Genomic DNA, 20254 nt, shown 5'->3' with positions numbered 1-20254 from the left:
TTAGTTCTGATAAAGAAAATGGTGGTGTTTTTTTGGTTGTTGTTGGTGGTGGTTATTTTGTGTGTGTGTGTGTGTGTGTGTGTGTGAATATTTTCACTTCAGTTTGTGATATTCCAGTGCTACAGCAAGAAACAAGATAAAAAACCTGAAGATGCAGCAGTAAGTACAACTGCAGCACCAGCTTGTTAGTGAAATCTGTTAAAGAAAAACATAATTTTGGAAGAGATTTTGTAGAAGAGACGTATTTGCTTCATTAATTTTAGGGCTATTGCCAAGAATCTGTTCAGTGCAGAAAAGTACTAGGAAGTTGGCTTAGGGAATCTCTAGCACTATAGATGGGGAACTGACACCTTTCTGTATGTCTCAGCCTTTTCATATGTATCATCCTAACATAGATTGACCAAGGTTTTTGTCCATTTTTGTTATGATGTGGTGGACTAAAAGAAGTGTTCCTTACTTTCACTAAGCATATTTTTTTTGTCAGATTACAAATGAAGCTGCAGCCTGCTGATTTGGAATCCCACTTCTTGAACACTGTGTCATCCTTCACTTGTTTGTCCAAGTCAATAAGTATTCTTACTAAACTGTCTAGGACTTTGCAGCCTCAATTAAATCACAACGCCAAATGTTACAGATCTATAATAAGTGACTGGATTCCTTCAGTAAATACAAGAACATTTAAATATTCATTGCTGTAGGTAGTATTGTGCTGAACAAGTGAATAAAGAATAATTATATAGTGTGTCACGAACGTGTGTTCCAGAAAAAAAAAAAAAAAAACTGTTTAATTAAAAAAAAAAAAACAAACTTCTTGATAGAGACCATTGTAAATGAGATAAATACTTTATTGAAGCAGCCAGTAGCACTGACCCAATACTCTCATTTATGAAACAAAAGTCAAAAAAGGAAGTTAGGACCGGTGTTTATTATCTATAAAATATGCCCACTTATTTAACTCAGAACAAGAGATCTAGATACTTTATACTTTGGCATATCAAGATAAAAGCAATTTGCCAGTGGGAATCACAAATATTTTTTTGCAAAGTTCTGGCAGCACAACAATTACAGTGACAGGAAATAAGGTATTCAGGAGCCTTCTCAGGAGAAGGCTTTCCATTCAGTGTCAAATGGACACTTGTCAAGCCAAGACGAATGCACATACTTAAAAGAATGTCGTCCATCCAGCTTGACACCTTCTGTAGGCTGAACAAATTCAATATGCTTCAGATATGATAGTTCAAGTAAATGTGTGAAGCACCATATGGAAGAAGTGAACACCTGCTGCAAGGTGTCACCTAGCAATATTGCATGTGTCTGATCGAAGATTGCTGACATAATTCACAGAAGGGACAGAGTTTGTCCCCTACAGATGAAGAAATGATGGCAGTGTGACTCACAGGGGACTTGAAAGAAGAGTGGATCTGAAATCTGTCACTTTTAGAAATATGTCCTTCAACAGTTGCAGTTGCCATTTTTTTGTAAGATTTTTTTTTAACTATTATCAGCTGCATGAGTTTTTTTTAATTTATTTATTATTTTTTTTCCCTTCAGTTTACAGAGTTGATTTATGGGGATGAAGGTTATCATTTTTTTATGGCACTTTAGAAATTACACTGACTTCCTAGTACAATCTTTCTTTTCCTTGCTTACATGGTCCACTAAATTCACGTTTATATGATAAAGAACTTTTATCATGATAGAGAATGTAGGATGATCCCTATTTTATGAATTGTTTAGGGAAGACTGAGAGTTCCTGGAAAGCAGTAGGAGCACAAAAAGCTCTCTGCACGATGTGATAACATTGACTGAAATGAAAGCATTATCACATAGGAACATCAAACATGTTATAAACATGCCCAGGGTCAAAGGCACACAGAGCTCTCTGGAGGGAGGAAATAGAGAGAGGGATAAATCACACTGTTCATTCAGGATATCTGAGAAAATGGCCAACAAAGTAAAGTGGGTCGAGAAGCCAAAGATGTACAGTACATTAAATGAGTATATAATTTCTACTCCTGTAATTATAATAGGCAAGAATGAGATTACTATTTATTAAAATAAGTAGGAAGAAGAAGATTTTTTGAGGATGAACATTTGTGCATAGGGCAGAGCACAGTTTAACATTTAGACTAGCATCTGAACATTGTCTCTCTGTGATAATTTATGGGGAGGATTTTTCTTTCTTTTAGCTAAGCATATCAAGCTTGGTGAGAATTTATATGAGTGCAAATAAAGAAAAAAAGAAAAGCATAGACTGCAGGAAAATAGTGCTTCCACTATTCATTCCAGCTTTTGTTCATTTATTTAGATTTAGAACCCAGTATTCTAGGGGCAGATAAATAATAATAATAATAATAAACAAACAAACAACAACAAAAAAACCTAGTGTTACCTCTCTCTAAAAAAGTCCTTATACACAAACAGATTTGGTTATGTTCCTCAACTGCTCCTTAATAAAACCAAGTCACAGAGTCCCAGGAGTACTTACAAAGCTGATACTACCTGCAGCACATATCGTGGTGTAGGACAGGGAAGCTCTCAATCAGGTCTCTGATTTAGGACTAGAAAGACAATAACCACCATCTATGAATATTCAGCGTAGATCACCCTAGACAAGCACCTTGTTTTTTTTCTTTTTTTTTTTTTTTGTCTTCTCTGCATGACTAGCTTTGGTATGTAGGAATAAAATATGAATTGCATTAACTTAATGTTTAAGAGGCTTTGGGCAGCATGGTTCAGGTCTAAAAGCAAAGATAATGTAGTAACTCTGTAACAGCTAGGTATTGGTGATACAAAGTTGATTGTCATACTTTTTAATGTGAACACCATCAACAGTTGACTGAGCACCAACAACTGAAAAACCTCAAAATTCTGTCATTTAAAACTGAATAATCAATAACTAAAGGGCTGTCTATAAGGAAATAGTTGAACCTTGCCCTGCCATTTCCTAATCATTCCTATGTTGACTACTTTTACCTGCTATACAGTATGACCAAATTCTTTAATTTGTTTCTTCTTATTGAAAAAAAAAAAAAAAAAAAAAAAGCAGCAACAACAACAACAACAAAAGATTGTCTCAGATTTTTTTCATGCATGATTATAAGTGTATTTGTATATATGTGTATGCGTCTGTCAGATGATATTACTGTGAGGTAAATATGCATGACTGCTTAATTCCAGGGAAACAACCTATGCATCATCTGGCAAGGTATTAAGTACACATAGGTTATTATGAACCCTGCAGCTACATTAATTTAGCAAAGTTTTCATAAATGTGTCACTGAATTAGCAAGGAAAATATTTCTTCCCCCTCTGTCTTGCTTTTATTTTGCAATTGCATCCCTTCTGCGTCTATGTAATGAAGAAGGTCCATTTACACAAAGAATGAGAAGGTGCAATTAGTCATCAAAATAAGGCAATTTTATAAAGAAAAGGTTGTTCTGTAATAATTTGTTGCAAAGTTGGAAATAATTGGAAGCATTTCTCTAAACACTTTCTATAAATATGGCATCCCGGGTAAAGGAATTATTATTATTTTAGAAATTAATCTAATTTTTGCCTGCACATTGTCATTTATGTGAATAGGACTTGTCAGCTTGATTTGTTACAATGGCTGAATTGCTTGCTTAATCTCTGAAATATAAATAAAACATTTAATTGCTTTAACTGGGACTGTTAACCTTTTCAGTACTGCTCTCTTAATGTGCATCTCAGGAGCAAGCTTTGCTTTTGATTTTAAAAATTTAAAAATATGATCTCAGTAAGGTTACTGGAAAAAAAAATTAAAAAAAAAAATTAAAAAAAAGGAGTACTTTAAAGAATGGTTCACTGAAGAATCCTAGGGTGTGGAGTACAATAATGTATAGGATAGAGTCCCTTCCAGACCAAACTCACATCCATGAGACATACAAAGAGCACATGATTTTTCCAACTCAGCTCCATTAGCTATTGTGGATGAAGTCCATTGATCAATTTTATAGGTAAGAGTAGATAATTTGATAGTCCTAGCCTAGGAATCTGGGCAATTTGTATTCAGTTCTGTTTTGTGCTGTCCCTGAAACTGAACTACAAAAAAAAAAGAATAATACAGATTAACAGTACTTCTGATTGGAATGTTGTCCAGATCGAAGCATTAAAGACTGAGGCAGAATAAGTTCTTTATGCAGCGTTTTGTCAGTAGATGAGAAGCATCCAGCATGCTAACATTGCCTTGTGAAACAGAAAAATAGGAGGGATCTTCAGAGATATTCTGACTTCATGCTCAAGCAATTCTGAGAGCATCGAAATAAAAGACGGGGTGGAGCAACCATATTTTATACCTATATTCACAGTTTTTCAGCACCAGCAGATCTACTTTATTAATACACTGGCAGCTGTTGCAGGAGACCTAGTAAATGAGAAGCTAAAAGCTCGAGAGAGTTATCAGTTGAACTGCAGTTTAAGAAAACCTACAGGCTATCTAGATCTGTCAGTAAAAAATACTGCAGTGTGAGCACTCAAGTTTAACTTCTCTGAGAAGCAAGAAGACTGGTGTGTACAAGCAGAGTATTAGTCACATCCAAATTTTTGCTTTATAATAGTATATTGAGCAAAACCTTTGTTATTATTATTATTATTATTATGTTGTTGTTGTTGTCTGTTGTTGTTATTATTATTAATTATTATTATTATTATAAAAGAATTCCCATATATAATCCAGATGTGCAGCAGCAAACAAAAAAGTACAATTACACAAATGGTTTTATAGAGCCACTAACGACTACTCAAATATTATCTAAGTTTCTTTTTCCTCTGTTTGCTTCAAACTAAACTGCTAGAATAACTCAATAAATTTGCTCAAAATACAGGAAATTAGTGTTAGTTATGACTAAAGTGGTCCCATTTACACTCCACTTGATAGCACAAGGATTATTTGTTGCAGCAATCTGTGGAAAAACTAAAATGTGTGGATTGACTTTATTTCTCATTACATTCACATTGCTGAATGGCATAAAGTGTAATTTAGAATAATTTTTATGCAAGATTTCTCTGTTAAAGCCATGTGAAAAATATATTATAGATGAATAACTTATACTAAATACTATTTCATTGCTGGCTGGTAGTAAAATTTCAGGAAAGGCTGAGCTTAATAACATTTGTAGCTGCAATGCTAATATATGGTAATGCAACTTTGTCTTACTGATATTTTGTTGTTGCTGTTATTGAAGATTTTAAAGTTGTCTAAGGACTGAGATTTCTACACTTTTTAAAATTCTACTTTTTTTTCTGAATTACTTCCAAAAAAAACAAAACAAACAAGCAAACAAACAGAAATCTTACTGTACAGGAGCTGAACTGTTGGAAAAAAAGTAAATATTAAAAAGATGTGATTACTTACGTTGTAGCATTTTTAGATTTGCAAACTGTACCACCAGTTAAGTTTTTGTATATCCAGTCAAAATTACATTCTCAAGTTCAAAGTGTTCTGCTTGCAGCTTATAACCATGTAAACAGCACATAAAGGTCAAGGAAAATACAATGTAATTGTTCTGAAAAAGAGATATAAGCTTAATTCATTTTATAATTTCATGAGATGCCTATGGCATGGACCTTAATGATGTTGAACTATTGGCTAGCTAGATCAATGAAATATTAGTGATCTATGGTAATAGCCCATAGATCTTTAAAAGCCACCTACTAAAACCTTTATTTGTTGCCTTGAGAGCTAGAAATGCTTTGAAAACCTCATGTAACACTGTAATTTTTATTTGCTTTTAGAAGTACTGCTTGTTATGATTGTGAGCCTAAGGGAAGGTTAATTAAAGTCAATAGAGACATCTTAAAACCAGGAAATATTAAGGCCATGTACTTTCTTCTTATTACAAAAACTAGTGAAAGAAAGAAGAGAGTAAAAGTGAGATCTGTTTGCCAGTGGTCCTACTCTCAATCTACAGTTACTGAAGGTACTCACATTTGTCTGACTATTATGTAGATGAAGAAGTAGAGGTAAAATTGAGCAACATTTTGAGTTACCTGGTCTAGTGGAAGGTGTCCCTGCCCATGGCAGGAGGTTTGGAATTAGTTGTTCATTAAGGTCTCCTCCAACCCAAACCATTCTATGATTCTATGATTCTATGATACGATTGAATTTGGCAAGCAGCTGTATGTCTGCATATATTTTATCTAGATAACTCTATCCAGAGTTATTTCCCTGAAACTGTAGAGAAACTTGAGGCTATTGCCTCTAGTCCTAACAACTGTGAGAAGAGGATGGCACCCAGCTCCCCACAGCTTCCATTCTGGTAGCTGTAGAGAGCAATAAGGTCTCCCCTGAGCCTCCTCTTCTCCAGACTAAACAACCCCAATGCCCTCAGCCGCTCCTCATAGGATTTGTTTTCCAGGCCCTTCACTAGCTTCATAGCCCTTCTCTGGACACATTCCAGGGCCTCGATGTCCTTCTTGTACTGAGGGGCCCAAAACTGAACACAGTACTCAAGGTGCAGCCTCACCAGAGCAGAGTACAGGGGGACGATCAGCTCCCTTGTCCTGCTGGCTACAATATTCCTGATACAAGCCAGGATACTGCTGGCCTTCTTGGCCACCTGGGCACACTGCCAGCTCATGTTCAGGTGAGCATCAATCAGCACCCCTAGATCCTTTTCCTCTGCCCAGCTTTCCAGCCCCTCTACCCCAAACCAGCATTGCATGTGTTGTTGTGGCCAAAGTACAGGACTTGGCACTTAGAAATGTTGAACCTCATCCCGTCGGCCTCTGTGCATCAATCTGACCTCTCCATGTCCCTCTGTAGGGCCTTCCTACCCTCCAGAAGATCGACACTTCCCCACAATTCCCCACAACTTGGTGTTGTCTGCAAACTTACTGAGTGTGCACTCGATTCCCTCATCCAAATCATCAGTAAAGATATAAAAGAGGGTGGGTCCCAACACTGACCCCTGGGGCACACCACTTGTGACTGGTCACCAGCTGGATTTCACTCCATTCACCACTACTCTCGCGGCCCAGCTGTCCAGCTAGTTTTTAACCCAGGAAAGAATGTAGCTATCAAAGCCACGGGTTGCCAGGTTATCCAGGAGAATACTGTAGGAAACCGTGTCAAAGGCCTTGCTGAAGTCTAGGTAGATGCCTTTCCCTCATCCACCAGGCAGGTCACCTGGTCATAAAAGGAGATGAGATTGGTCAGGTAGGACTTGCCTTTCATGAAGCCGTGCTGGTTGGGACTGATCCCCCATCTGTCTCGCCTATGCTAAGTGATTGCATTCAAGATGACCTGTTCCATCACCTTTCCTGGCACCGAGGTCAGGCTGACAGGCCTGTAGTTCCCTGAGTCCTCCTTACAACCCTTCTTGTAAATATTACAGAAAAAAACAAGTAGAAGCAGGCTGCTCAACTCTCCCTTGCCCAAGGGTGGTGCTTATCACTGACACTAAAAAGTCTGACTGTCTTCCACAGGTAGGCAGCAAACCAGGAGTAGTCTGGGATGGCACATTTTGAAGCTCAGCTGGGTCTGCAGGTTCAGGCCTGAGATTCATTGTGGGTACTGAGCAGCAGTGCAGGACTGAAGGTTCCAGGAGAGGTGACCAGGTCAAGTAAGGCTCAATAGTGCACTCAAGGGCCTGATCTTCTGTGATAAAGCTAGTTGTCATTTCAGGAAAATCAGTTATTTGGTAGGAAAGAAATTTGAAGTGCTCTATTTTCTCACACTGTTTCACCAATTCCTCTGCCTATTTCCTCCTGCAGGTACACTGACTGACACAGAAGGAGGACCAGGGCAAAGTTCAGAGTGGAAAGAATAGCATCATGTAGGTTGCTTCTTCACCTATTTGTTAAGCTGCTGGGCCCTGTGAACAATGATTTCATCCCTCCTTTAAGTGAACATATTGATTTTTGCTTCAGTGTATGTGTATGCCCTTCCTTCATTATGGGATCACTTATAATAAAACTTGCTCATGTTGACACTTGTTGAACTATGGAAGAACTTCACAAAGCCAGCAAAGCCCCAGACTACTACTGAAGTAAATTAGGATGATTTAATTAAACATCTTTTTCCAAACTGAATGGACACAGCAGAATAGATTTTATTTTAATACTCTGGAATTTGAATTTTTTAGTTATGCAAAATATAATAGCTATGCAACTGTCATATAGAGAGGTTTACCTCTTGAGAGGTTTCATTATATTAGAAGCTTTCTAGAGGAAAAGAAGGAGGTATGAACTTCAGGCAGTGTCCAATACTAAAAATATTCCTCTTCCCTCTGGTTATGATTATATGCTGCTGATGCTATGATATAGTCCATGAGGAGGTTTCTTTTCCTGAATTATTCTCTAGTGATTCCGAATAGAGTCACAGAGGAAGTACCACAATATCATACTTCACTAAATCAGCTTAAGTTGATAGCATAGACCCAGAAGAGAAAATCACAGTTAAAGGCAGAAATACATTAATTCACACGATGTTAAGTGAAAAGTGTAAGAGTGGAACCATGCATAAATGGAACTAGTATTCCACATACCTTTCCTGGTTATTAATGATTCATTGTTGTTATTATTGAACTGCTATGTTAGTATATGAAAGTCATTTCACCTTCTCGCAAGTGGAATGACTTTTTATTTTTTTATTTTTTTTCCTTTTACTGGGTTTACCTTATATTTGTCTTACCTGGCAAAAACATAAGCAGCATGGAAATCGTCCAGTCTTAGTACACAAGTAGACTTCGTGCAGCTGTAACTATTTCAGTTAGCTGTATAATTTGCATATGCGATTCTTTTCTCACAGGATTAAGATAGGTTGCTTTAAGCATTTTTATTCCCATCTAATGTTTCCATGCCATGCAGCTTGTAGTGTTTATGTTGTTCAGTTTAAACAACACAAGAGTTGCATGCAGAAGAAGGCTTCCTATGTTCTGTATGGCATTTAGTTCACTGGGGACTTCTTCAGTGCAGCTGCAAGGCAACTAACAGCAATAATTATTAGGAATAAAAGCAATTGCTAAGCACTTTGTACATTTATAATATTACAGAAAACACAGAAACACATATTCCTTACCCCAAATATCAATTTATCCCTAGCCACAAGTATTAGTTTTAACCATGCACATCTATAATATCATTTTCATGGGGCTATTTTAATGTATGGTTCCTCTACTATAGAATTGTAATATAGGTCTACATGAAATAAGAAGAATAATTCCTTCTAGAAACTTATGTGAACTGACTGTTCCATTGGAGCCATTATGGTTTATCATGTATTTAAGGCCTTCTAAAATATGAATTATTGATAGACTCCAAGGAGCAATGATTCTTTATCATTTATAAATATTTATTTGCAGAATGGGTATAATTGACCTCACATAGACCGTAATGGCTCCAACTGGTCTATTATACAATAGAATAAGACATTTTAAAAATCCTAACTCCTAGCCAATGTCTTGGAAGCATAATTAAGTGCTATTAAAATCCAGGAAGGGGTTTAACTTTGTTTATAAAGCAATTATACTTGCAATGTGCCTTATTTTAAATACACAAAAATAAAGTCTCAAATTTAGCTACTTATCAATACTTTCAAATATTTCCACTAACAGCACATTCACTGATACTTCCCTACTTTGCAGGCATCCCAGAACCTGTTTCTTCACTTTGACCCCTCTGAACACAGAATCACAGAATCATTTAGGTTGGAAGAGACCTCCAAGATCACCTAGTCCAACCTCCGACCTAACACTAACAAGTCCTCCACTAAACCATTATCACCAAGTTCTACATCTAAATGTCTTTTAAATACCTCCAGGGATGGTGACTCAACCACTCCCCTGGGCAGCCTATTCCAATGCCTAACAACCCTTTCAGTAAAGAAGTTTTTCCTAATGTCCAAACTAAACCTCCCCAGGCACAACTTTAGCCAGTTTCCCCTCGTCCTACCACTGGGCACGTGGGAGAATAGACCAATCCCCACCTTGCTACAGCCTCCTTTAAGGTACCTATAGAGAGCGATAAGGTCACCCCTGAGCCTCCTCTTCTCCAGGCTGAACAATCCCAGCTCCCTCAGCCGCTCCTCGTAAGACTTATTCTCCAGACCCCTCACCAGCTTTGTTGCCCTAAACACACTCCTTACCTCCTTCTCTAACATTTGTTATTGTGATAAAATGCATGGCAAGAGGTGCTTGTGATATCAAAGTGCAAATTGTGAATAGACACGTAGTTAAAGTAGCATGAGTGACTTGGAATTTGAGAGTAAATGTTGTGAGTGCAGTCTGCATACTACATTAGATAAGAGACTCTGTTAAGATCTCTTTATTTATTTATTTACTTGTGATAAGGACTGATTGCTTGTGTTCTCTCACTATGCTACTGAGCTAAATTATTTTTAAAATATATAACAAGCAGCTCATATGTTAGAAACTCATCTCCTCTCTAAATTGTCCCTACCCATCATAGCAAGCCTTTTTTCACAGTGTGAAGTAATGTTAATAAACTGAAACTTCTGAATAAACTTCTGAAATGTAGACTTGAATATTCTTATTTCTTTTAACTCCACATGCTGTACATCACACTTCTTCCTACAGTAAGCAAGACCCAGTGTGAGGGTTTCATATACTTTTTGATTTGCATGGTTATGATATAAAATAAATATTAGTTACATTAGTCACTGGAACTATATAAGAGAAAAGAGGGTCTGACATGACTTTTCTGTGGTGACTGAAAAGACTGATTTATTTAGGAGATGAAACATTTTAAGCAGCTTTGGTGCTGGGCACTATTTCCTAAATACCATGAGAACTTAATATTTATAAAAACAATAAAATATGTCTCTTGGAATCTGAAAATGTGTTTTTATTCTTTTTCAGGTAACAGTAGACCATTATGACAGAATGCAAGAAAGTCTACTAAATATAACACCTGCCATGCAGACAGTCTAAACTATAAAATAGTTCTGCTCAATTATGCTCAGATTTTCAGTAGCATTTATAATAACAGATACAACAGTAATATTACTATTTTGAGAAAAAAAAAAAAAAAAGAATTATTGATATGTGCAAGCTATAAATCTAAAGTTAAAACACCTGGAGTATGTCACAGCTGAATGTCTGCATTTCTGTCAGTTTACTAGTAAGCAATGTAGCCGGATAAATGCTACCAGTGAAAACAAACAAACAAATAGACAAACAATCAAAAATGTTAAAAATTTAGTGACCAGATTCTGTCATCTCACTCAGACTAGGCAGTATGCAATTTCAGCATCACTTTCATGATTTTCTTCTGAATTCTTACTGAGGCTAGTACTATGCTATACAAACCGATGTGCCATAGTTTTACCTTACTACTATTTTCTTTGTTAGAGAAAATATTCAAATTAGAGATTATGCTTCCCACTTTGTGCTGTTCTTTAAGATTTTGAGTAATTGTGCATTTATGATCAAAAGAAGCCCAAGAATTTCATATTGATTATTAATCCAAAATCCAAAGTAGATAACACTAGCAATGTCAGATAAGAAAGATTAGTAACATTATCCTTATTGGCATTTTAAAAACTCAAATTTGATAAGCTCAGGAACTAAAATTTCTGAGTGTGAGTTTACACAGTGTATTAAGGAAACAAGCCTCTTCCCAGCTTTGTCCTACTGAAAACCTCAAAATCTTACTCCTTTTTCTCCCCATGAAAAAAAAAAAAATATATATATATATATATACACACATATATATATGCGTGTGTGTGTGTGTGCATGTATATCCTAAGAGGCTCATTTCAAGCAGGTAAATCTGTGAGATGCCCTAAATTAAATTATTTCAGCAACTAATAGGGAAAAGATTCTTGAAGAGCATAGTTCAAATTAAGGGCTCAGATTCTTCAACAGCTCTCAGATGATTTGATTGGAAATCTGACTACTGGCACTGTTTGGCCATTTCTTGAGTTTTCACTTATGCAAGTTAGTTACACAGAGAAGAGGCAATTGTGAGATTGTGGAGTTGGTCTGGGGAAGAAATAATGGAAAGGACTTTTGAGATTTTTTTTGTGGTGGTATATAAATGTTACGAAATAATTGGCAGCAAAAGCAGCAGGAAAATAATTCTGAGGGTGAATCAGAGCATACAGTGTTCATGTCCCTGGTTTTAATTTAATAGAAAATAATGAAATGCAAAGCTACTGTAAAAATAAATAGATCACCTGTGCCAGCAAACAGAAGAGCAGCCACTAATGGAAACATAATTGTTAAATGAGGCTGAAGTTAATTAAACTGAGCAATCTTCTTGCATTCTTTGTCAATAGTTTTTGAAATAAAATGAAATATTAAAAATGGAGAAACACAATTTATCAGGGATGAAGTAGTTTGACTGTTAGCTTTTAATAATATAATAAGAAAAATATGTGCTTGTCAAGTTTTTGCTTTCTTTAAAGTAGGATCTACATTGTCAGTGTTCCTAACCATTGTTTCAGTAAATTTGGAAAGAGATGCCAAATTTTCAGAAGATGTAAATTAGTAGATCTTTATTAAAGTCAATGATGGTGCAGAAAAAATGATCTATTTTGCTGATTTGCAACACTTTTTTTCAGTATAAATTGTCCATATACATTAGACGCTTAAGGGGTCCATCAAACTGAGTTTACAGATGCTCTGATGAAGTATTGTACATCACCCAAAACTTGCTAGCGAATAAGATTTAATAATTTTAGGCAGATAGTTCACATCTCTACCCAATTGAAATTACACATCAAAAAGGAGAAGGGGAATCCTTTATCACAGGTTTTGCCAACTTCCTATCATTTCTTTTTTGGAGAGAAAACAAGTACCTAAATGACTGTTTATAAAGCCCCTAATCTCGATATGCCTTTGCACAGTTGGGAACGATTTTAATTTCTTTCTACCTGTTTGTCATTAATGGTTGATGCAATAATGACATATCTTTAGTTAGTCAATTATCTATAGAAGATTGTGTAATTAATAGCAAATCACAAAATATTCTGGTTCTGATCAATTCTTTCATAAGTTATCAAAGAAGTATCATAGCTTTCATGTTGAACTTTGATTCACCAATTTCAGTGGTTGCAGAATAACATTGTTTTTTTGAACACATAAGATCAGATGTTCAGCTTAATATATATATAATATATTAATTTAATGATTTTTAACAAGTTTAACTAGCTCTCTTCCCACTTTTTTTTTTCTTTGCAATCAGTGCATGTTATATACATATTTCACAGGGAAAGGCATTTATTTCAAGTTGCAAGGTAAAAGAAGGTTTTGCTACTTATGGTCTAACTTTTTAATTTCTTATAGATTTCTGTCTGCATCTTGTTTGATCTCCACACTGATAGGTAGAATAAACTGGCATTCTCAGACTAATAGCTCCCATATTTATTTATTTCTGAAAATAAATATGTAATGTCACTGGACAGTTTTCACCACTACAGTCTACTTTTCTGCAGTTGACTGTACATTTTTCCTTCAAGTCATATTACAGGGTATATAAACTTATTTGTTTTTTACATTGTGTGGACCAAAGTTTTGGCTTTGCTGACTTAAATTCAGACTGCACTGATGGACTGTGCAAAAATAAGGACCAAGGAATAGTTAAAGTTCTCCAACAGAAATAGGTTCAGGACAGAAGAAATAAAAATGATCTTAAAATAACTTTATTAACAAGAAGTCTTCTTTTAAAAATCCGAGTAAAATTTTTATCCCATATTCCACACCCTACCTCCTTCCTCAACCCCTCACCCTGTCTCCCACCCCCCTATTTTTTTTTTCCTTGCAGAACTTTTACATGATCTATCTGATCTTTAGTGCTCCACTTTATTTTGAACAGGCTAATTTTAGCTGACAAACTGTGACAAAGAAATCCTTTCATAAACCTGAAGTTAGCAACCCACTAAGGGTAAGATTACACAAATGAAGCCAGGACAAGACTACCCAAGTGAAGCCAGAGTCAGGTTTATAGAATCATAGAATCATGGAATGTTTTACCATGAAAATCCATAGAATCCATTGAATGCTTTTTCATGGAAAGGCTTTTGACACTGTCTCCCATAACATCCTCATAGACAAGCTCAGGAAGTGCGGCCTAGATGAGTGGACAGTGAGGTGGATTGATAATTGCCTGGATGGCAGAGTTCGGAGGGTTATGCCTAGTGGTGCGGAGTCCAGTTGGAGGCCTGTAGCTAGCAGTGTCCCCCAGGGGTCAGTTCTGGGTCCAGTGTTCAACTTACTCATAAACCACCTGGACGATGGAAGGGAGTGCACCCTCAGCAAGTTTGCTGATGACACAAAGTTCAGAGGAGTGGCTGATACCCCAGAAGGCTGTGCAGCAATTCAGAGGGGCCTCAACAGGCTGGAGGGCTGGGCTGAGAGGAACCTTATGAAGTTCAAAAAGGGTAGGTGAAGGGTCCTGCACCTGGGGAGGGATAACCCAAGCACCAGTACAGGCTGGGGGCTGACCTGCTGGAGAGCAGCTCTGCAAAGAGAGACCTGGAAGTCCTGTTGGACAGCAGGGTGACCTTGAGCTAGCAATGTGCCCTCGTGGCCAAGAAGGCCAACAGTATCCTGGGCTGCATTCGGAAGAGTGTTGCCAGCAGGTCAACAGGGAGGGGATCCTCCCCCTCTACTCAGCCCTGGAGTATTGTGTCCAGTTCTGGGCTCCCCAGTACAAGAGGGACGTGGAACTACTGGAGCGAGTACAGAGGAGGGCTATGAAGATGATTAGAGGACTGGAGCACCTGTCGTATGAGGACAGGCTGAGGGAACTGGGCCTGTTTAGCCTGAAAAAAGAGAAGACCTCATCAACGTGTATAAAAATCTCAATGGGAAGTGTCAAGAGGATGGACCAATCTTTTTTTCAGTTGTCCCCAGTGAGAGGACAAGAGGCAATGGGCACAAACTGAAGTACAGGAAGATCCAGCTGAATACAAGAATGAATTTCTTTACTGTGAGGGTGACAGAGCACTGGGACAGGTTGCCCAGAGATGTTGTGGCGTGTTCTTCTCTGGAGATATTCAAAGCCTGCCTGGATGCCATCCTGTGCAATGTGCTCTAGGTGATCCTGCTTGGCGGGGGGGGGTTGGGGGGTGGGGTTTGGACTGGATGATCTCCAGAGCTCCCTTTCAACCTCAGCCATTCTGTGATTCTGTGGTTCTGTGAATATCCTGAACTGGAAAGGACCCACAAGTATCACTGATTCCAACTCCTGGCTCTGCAAATGACCACCCAAAAATCATGTGTCTGAGAGCATTGTCCAAACAATTCTTGAATTCCTGCATGCTCGGTGCTGTGACAACTTCCTTGAGAAGCCTGTTCCAGTGTCTCACCACCTGAACCTCCCCGTCACAGTTTCATGCCAGTTTATGCAGGGCTGCAGAGATTCCACACAGCACTGCATCCCACAAGACAGACAGAAAGGTTACTTGTCTCCTCGAGCTTTTGGAAATACTAGCTGGACTGATATCTAATCCAGAGAAAACAGTAAAACAAACTTAACATCAGTTTAGCTCTCTTTTGTTCCCTCAGGCTGTGAAGTTTTTTTAGAAGCATGCAGTATAGAATCTCACCCTTTGTGTTTAGAAAATAAGAATACATAATCCATAAGAAGATTTTGGGATGTAGCTGTCTAGAAACCTATTTTATTTATTTCTATAGTGTCCATCTTAATATCTTTTCTTCAGAAGTCAGAAGACAATAGCAAACACATAGCTGAACAAGTCCAAGTGGCATTCAGAACATTTACTAAATAGACAGAAACAAAGCAAGTGAAAGAAATGGGGAAAAAAAAAAGAAAAAAGAAAAAAAGAAAAAAATCACACTGGTCAAGTAGAAGAGCCTTACACTGATGATCATATTCTAGTAAGGTTTTCAACATTTTCTTTAAATCAATTGATAGATTTCACTTATGGCTGGTAAATTGAAGTCAGTGCATTAAAAACTGGCCTGAGCAGCACTGAGATCAGATCAAATCCTTTAAACTGACAGAAGCATCACTGATTTCAGCCACAAAGAACACTTTATTTGGGGAGTAGGCAGAAATTTAATGTCTTTTTCTTGAAAAATTAAGAAAAGTCTATATCAGAATATCATTCTTTTTGAAGAAGCAAAATAGAATTAAATGTCCAAGCAGTAGAGAAATTTTCCTTTAACCACATTGACTTTTCCAAGAAATGCCTATATTTCCTTGAAGCTACACTATGGTTTAAAGATAGGGATGATTCAGAAGCTGTTTCATTTGATTCTGTCTGCAAAAAAATGGAATAGTTCAAAATGTTACCACTAAGAAAAGCAGACACTGCATAGAGTTTAGTCTGTCTTTGTATCTCCCTGGCTGTCATGCCAAGAAATCAATGCCATTAACCATAACAATAAAACATAGCACTGAGTCTCTTATTTATCAAGAAATCTAAGAGCTTTGCAAAAAAGTCCTGATAAGGGTTCTTGGTAATTGGAACACGCAGCGTCAGCTTGTCTTTGTTAGATCACTTCTTAATGCCACTCCACCACACAGAGATATTTTCCCAGAAAACTCTAACCTTCATGGGCATTGTCTGATTTGAAACCTTAATGCAGTCTGGGGATTTTTATACAGTTACACAGAATGCAAAGAGAAGTTCTGATAAGTTTTCACTGTTGCTGTAGTTATCTCTAATTCTATCTCTATAGCAGTTCACAGAAGAAGATTGAGTCTGATTTACTACTCTTTCATTTCACCTGATTTGCCCCTCATTTGGGAAGGATTTTCATTTCCCTCGGTAAGTCTGAACCAAACCAAACTTCATATCAAGCATTGCAATATTTAGTTAACCATTTGTAAAAAAAAATAAATCACATTTTCATTATTGGACACCTTTATATTTCTGAGTTCTGGATGAGCAATATATTTTACAATTTGCCCTAAAAAAAAAAGGTTGCCTCTGAAGAAATCTCCAGATAAATTTTGTTCTTGTGTGAATTGCAATGGCATTTTTTTATAATACCAGAAAGCTTTACAGCATAGAATTTTTAAAAAGAAAGCTTCTGTATTCTTTGAATGCTCATATGGATCTAAAGAAAATAGAAAGCTCTTTCATGAAAATTCTATTCTACTTTAACCAAAAATTTGGTTATAATACATACAGTATTGGTTTTAATAAACCCATACCATTTAACACTAGTGATGGATCTGCTCCTGTGCAGACTTCTGAGTGCACTTAGTAAGTATGAATTACAGAGTACTATGGAACAAGCTAACTTCACAGTGAAATTAGTTGCACTGGCATAAAATCATTGTCACAGATTAATGAAATAATACCAGTTTGACCACCCAAAACAGCATTTGGGTAAGGCTATGGTGTAAACTGTTCTCAGTTTTATATGTCTTTCAAATAAATTGGGTCTGGCTATTGTTACTTACTCAAGCATAAACCAGAGCAACTCCATTAATGTCGGTATAGTTATAGCAGTTTAAAATTGTCATGACAGCAGAATCCATTCTGGAAGTCATATACCAGCAGACTGCCACCTAGCATCAGTCTGCAAATGTGACTTTTAAAGGGATGTGGGTTGTTATATAAAAAAGGTTCATTCTTGTTTCAAAAGGTGACCTGATAGACCTTGTGAGTCAGAAAATGTGAGAAAACAGCAGTAATATCACAAGGAAAGAAAGGATTAAATCTTACCCCATACAAGGAAGAGTGAACATGTAGAAGCTGTGTCAGATCAAGAAGTTTTTAACTCAGGTATTTCTCTATGCAGTTCAGTATTCAAAATAAAGATAGCACTCTAAAAGAATCAGTGTTATTCCAAAGGCTAGCAGTAAGGCTGATATTATGATAAAGACACCGTGCTGCCTTCTTTCCTTTTTTTTTTTTCTTTTAAGTGTTTACACACACAAACACACACATACCACACGCACGCACACGTACACAGAATAACTATGACCTCTTGGGATGCATATAAAAGCCTAACAGTGAAATAACTTTTCCTTTGAGCAATGGCTTGTACTGAATATGTTTATGAAGCATCAAACAGTATTTCCTCACCCAGTTGAGAAAGGATTAATTCAAATACTTGTATGTGCCAGAGGTTTAAAATCATGTTCTTTAGATGAAACTACTACCATTCCACACACAAAATCATATTTTAAAAAGGTATAAAAAAGCCACACTGATCTTGGCCATGAAAACACAGCTTTTCATCAGCTGTGGAAATAAATAATCTCATTAGTGAACTAAAGGCTCACACTCTCATATTTCCCTGAAGATGAAAAACACAGAAAGATAGGTGAGGCTTGAGGATGCCTGTCAGCAAAGCCTGCATTCAGTTCTGCATTATATTCCTATTCAATGAGTTCTGATTACACAAACATTGCTGTCTTGAGCCTGTTCCAATTTCAGTGTATGTAATTGGACACAAAACATAATGGGAGTAACTTCACAACAAGCATGTGTTCATTATGATGCACTGATACTAGAGATCATCTATTTTTATGCCACTCAAAGTTGAGGCTATTATCATTGCGCAGTTGGTCTAGGTTCAATATTGTAGGGTATTCCTAATGAACAAGAGGATAATTGCAGAACAGGACATGAAGTAATAGTATGTGAATGCAGCTGATCCTGTAACTGTGAGCCTGACAGACCCTGCTTTTCTGAGCTAGCAGTGTCAAAAGAAGTACTGTGAAAGGGCATGAAGGCCAAGTCATATATTGTTGGGAAGGTCTCTCTGGTTCATCCTCTTCTGTTGACTAAAGGAAGTTCTTTCTGATAGGGTGTTAATGTTAATATGTATCTTTCAGCTTTTTATGCCTTTAATGAAATAACTCAAAGAGCAGCAAACTCCAAAATCAATCTTAATGAAAGTTTTAGATCATAACTTTTCTTCAAGAGTGATCAAGGTTTTTAACCTTTACAGCCGATTTTTATGTTCTTGTCTGAAATCTTCAATGCAGAAATAATGAAGATAAGCAAGTCTATGCGTATCTACTTTAAGTTGTGAAAAAAAGAATTTTTGAAGATGAGTTTGATTAGAACTCTTCTCCTTGTATTTATGAGCGGAGGTTCCCATTCCTAGAGGGGCCTTCTCCACCTATAGAATTTATGCTAGGCAGTGCACCATGGTAATATAGGCAGCATTATGTCTGACCATGTGCTAAGGTATATAAACCAAGTACTTAGGGAGGAGATGTGTGAACAACATTTCTCCTTCTCACTTCTCCACATAATAATCACCATAACAAACGTGCTGTGTTTACAGTTTCTCATACACTTTTACTTATTATCTAATGGTAGATAATTGTTTAGAAAAATCCTTATTCTTTTAAACAAAAGCAGCATTTATTTTCCTGCACTCCTGGTCTTAAACCAATAATAATAATAATAATAATAATTGGGTGTGAAAGGTTCTACCATTTATCAAACAAAAAAATAAGATACAAATTAGTAGTAGATGCTAAACAAACTTAGGATTGGAAAAAAGTGCTTGTTTGATGAGAGGTGTGGTAACACTTGAAATATTTTGCTTGAAATCTGTGAGGATTCTCTGTAATGAGATCATTTAAACTGGAGAGAAAATATTTTCTGAAAAATAGTGTTTCCTTTCAGGTATTATTTACTTTGCTTTCTGTCAGAATGACTTGGATCTGTTCTATAACCTCAACTGATCAAGAGGCCCTAGTGGTGTCTTTGGGCCAAAAATATTACAAAGCATAAAAACAACCAAGAAGACCTCAAAGAACACCTAATTTTCTGTGAATCATTACTCAGCAACTATCTTGTCTGTTACTGCCAAACTTCTGCTGACAGATGTTATCTACACACGCACACATAAATATACGCACACAGAAACAAACAGACAAACAACAAAACAGAATGCATTGTAATGCCACAGGCCATACAGAATGAATTTCTGAGGTTTCATCACCATCTGCTTTACATATGTTGATAAATTGAGTTAATCAGGTGACTATAACTCTTTCCTTACTTTTTGCCCTTAATCAACTGAGTCTAGTCGTGTTGTGAAGCTTGAGTCTTCAACCAATTTCTTTGTACCCAGCTGGTTGTTATTGATAACATAGAAGTTTCTACAATGACTGTGTACATTTTTATAAAAATAACCAATATGAAGTAAGGGATTTGACTCAAGTAAAGCTTTTCATACACTGATGTTTAATCTAGATGTTTTAAGCCTTTCTGAGGGAGTAATCTGGTACCAGTGGAGGATTAGTGAAGAAGGTGCTACTTTTTTGCTAAAGGCGATAAGTTCACCTCTGAAGTTGCAAAGGTAGTTACTGACTTCCTTGAGTG

The sequence above is a fragment of the Cygnus olor genome, chromosome 2 (assembly GCF_009769625.2).
Source record: "Cygnus olor isolate bCygOlo1 chromosome 2, bCygOlo1.pri.v2, whole genome shotgun sequence".
Lineage (NCBI taxonomy): Eukaryota > Metazoa > Chordata > Aves > Anseriformes > Anatidae > Cygnus > Cygnus olor.
This window is presented reverse-complemented; position numbering follows the sequence as displayed.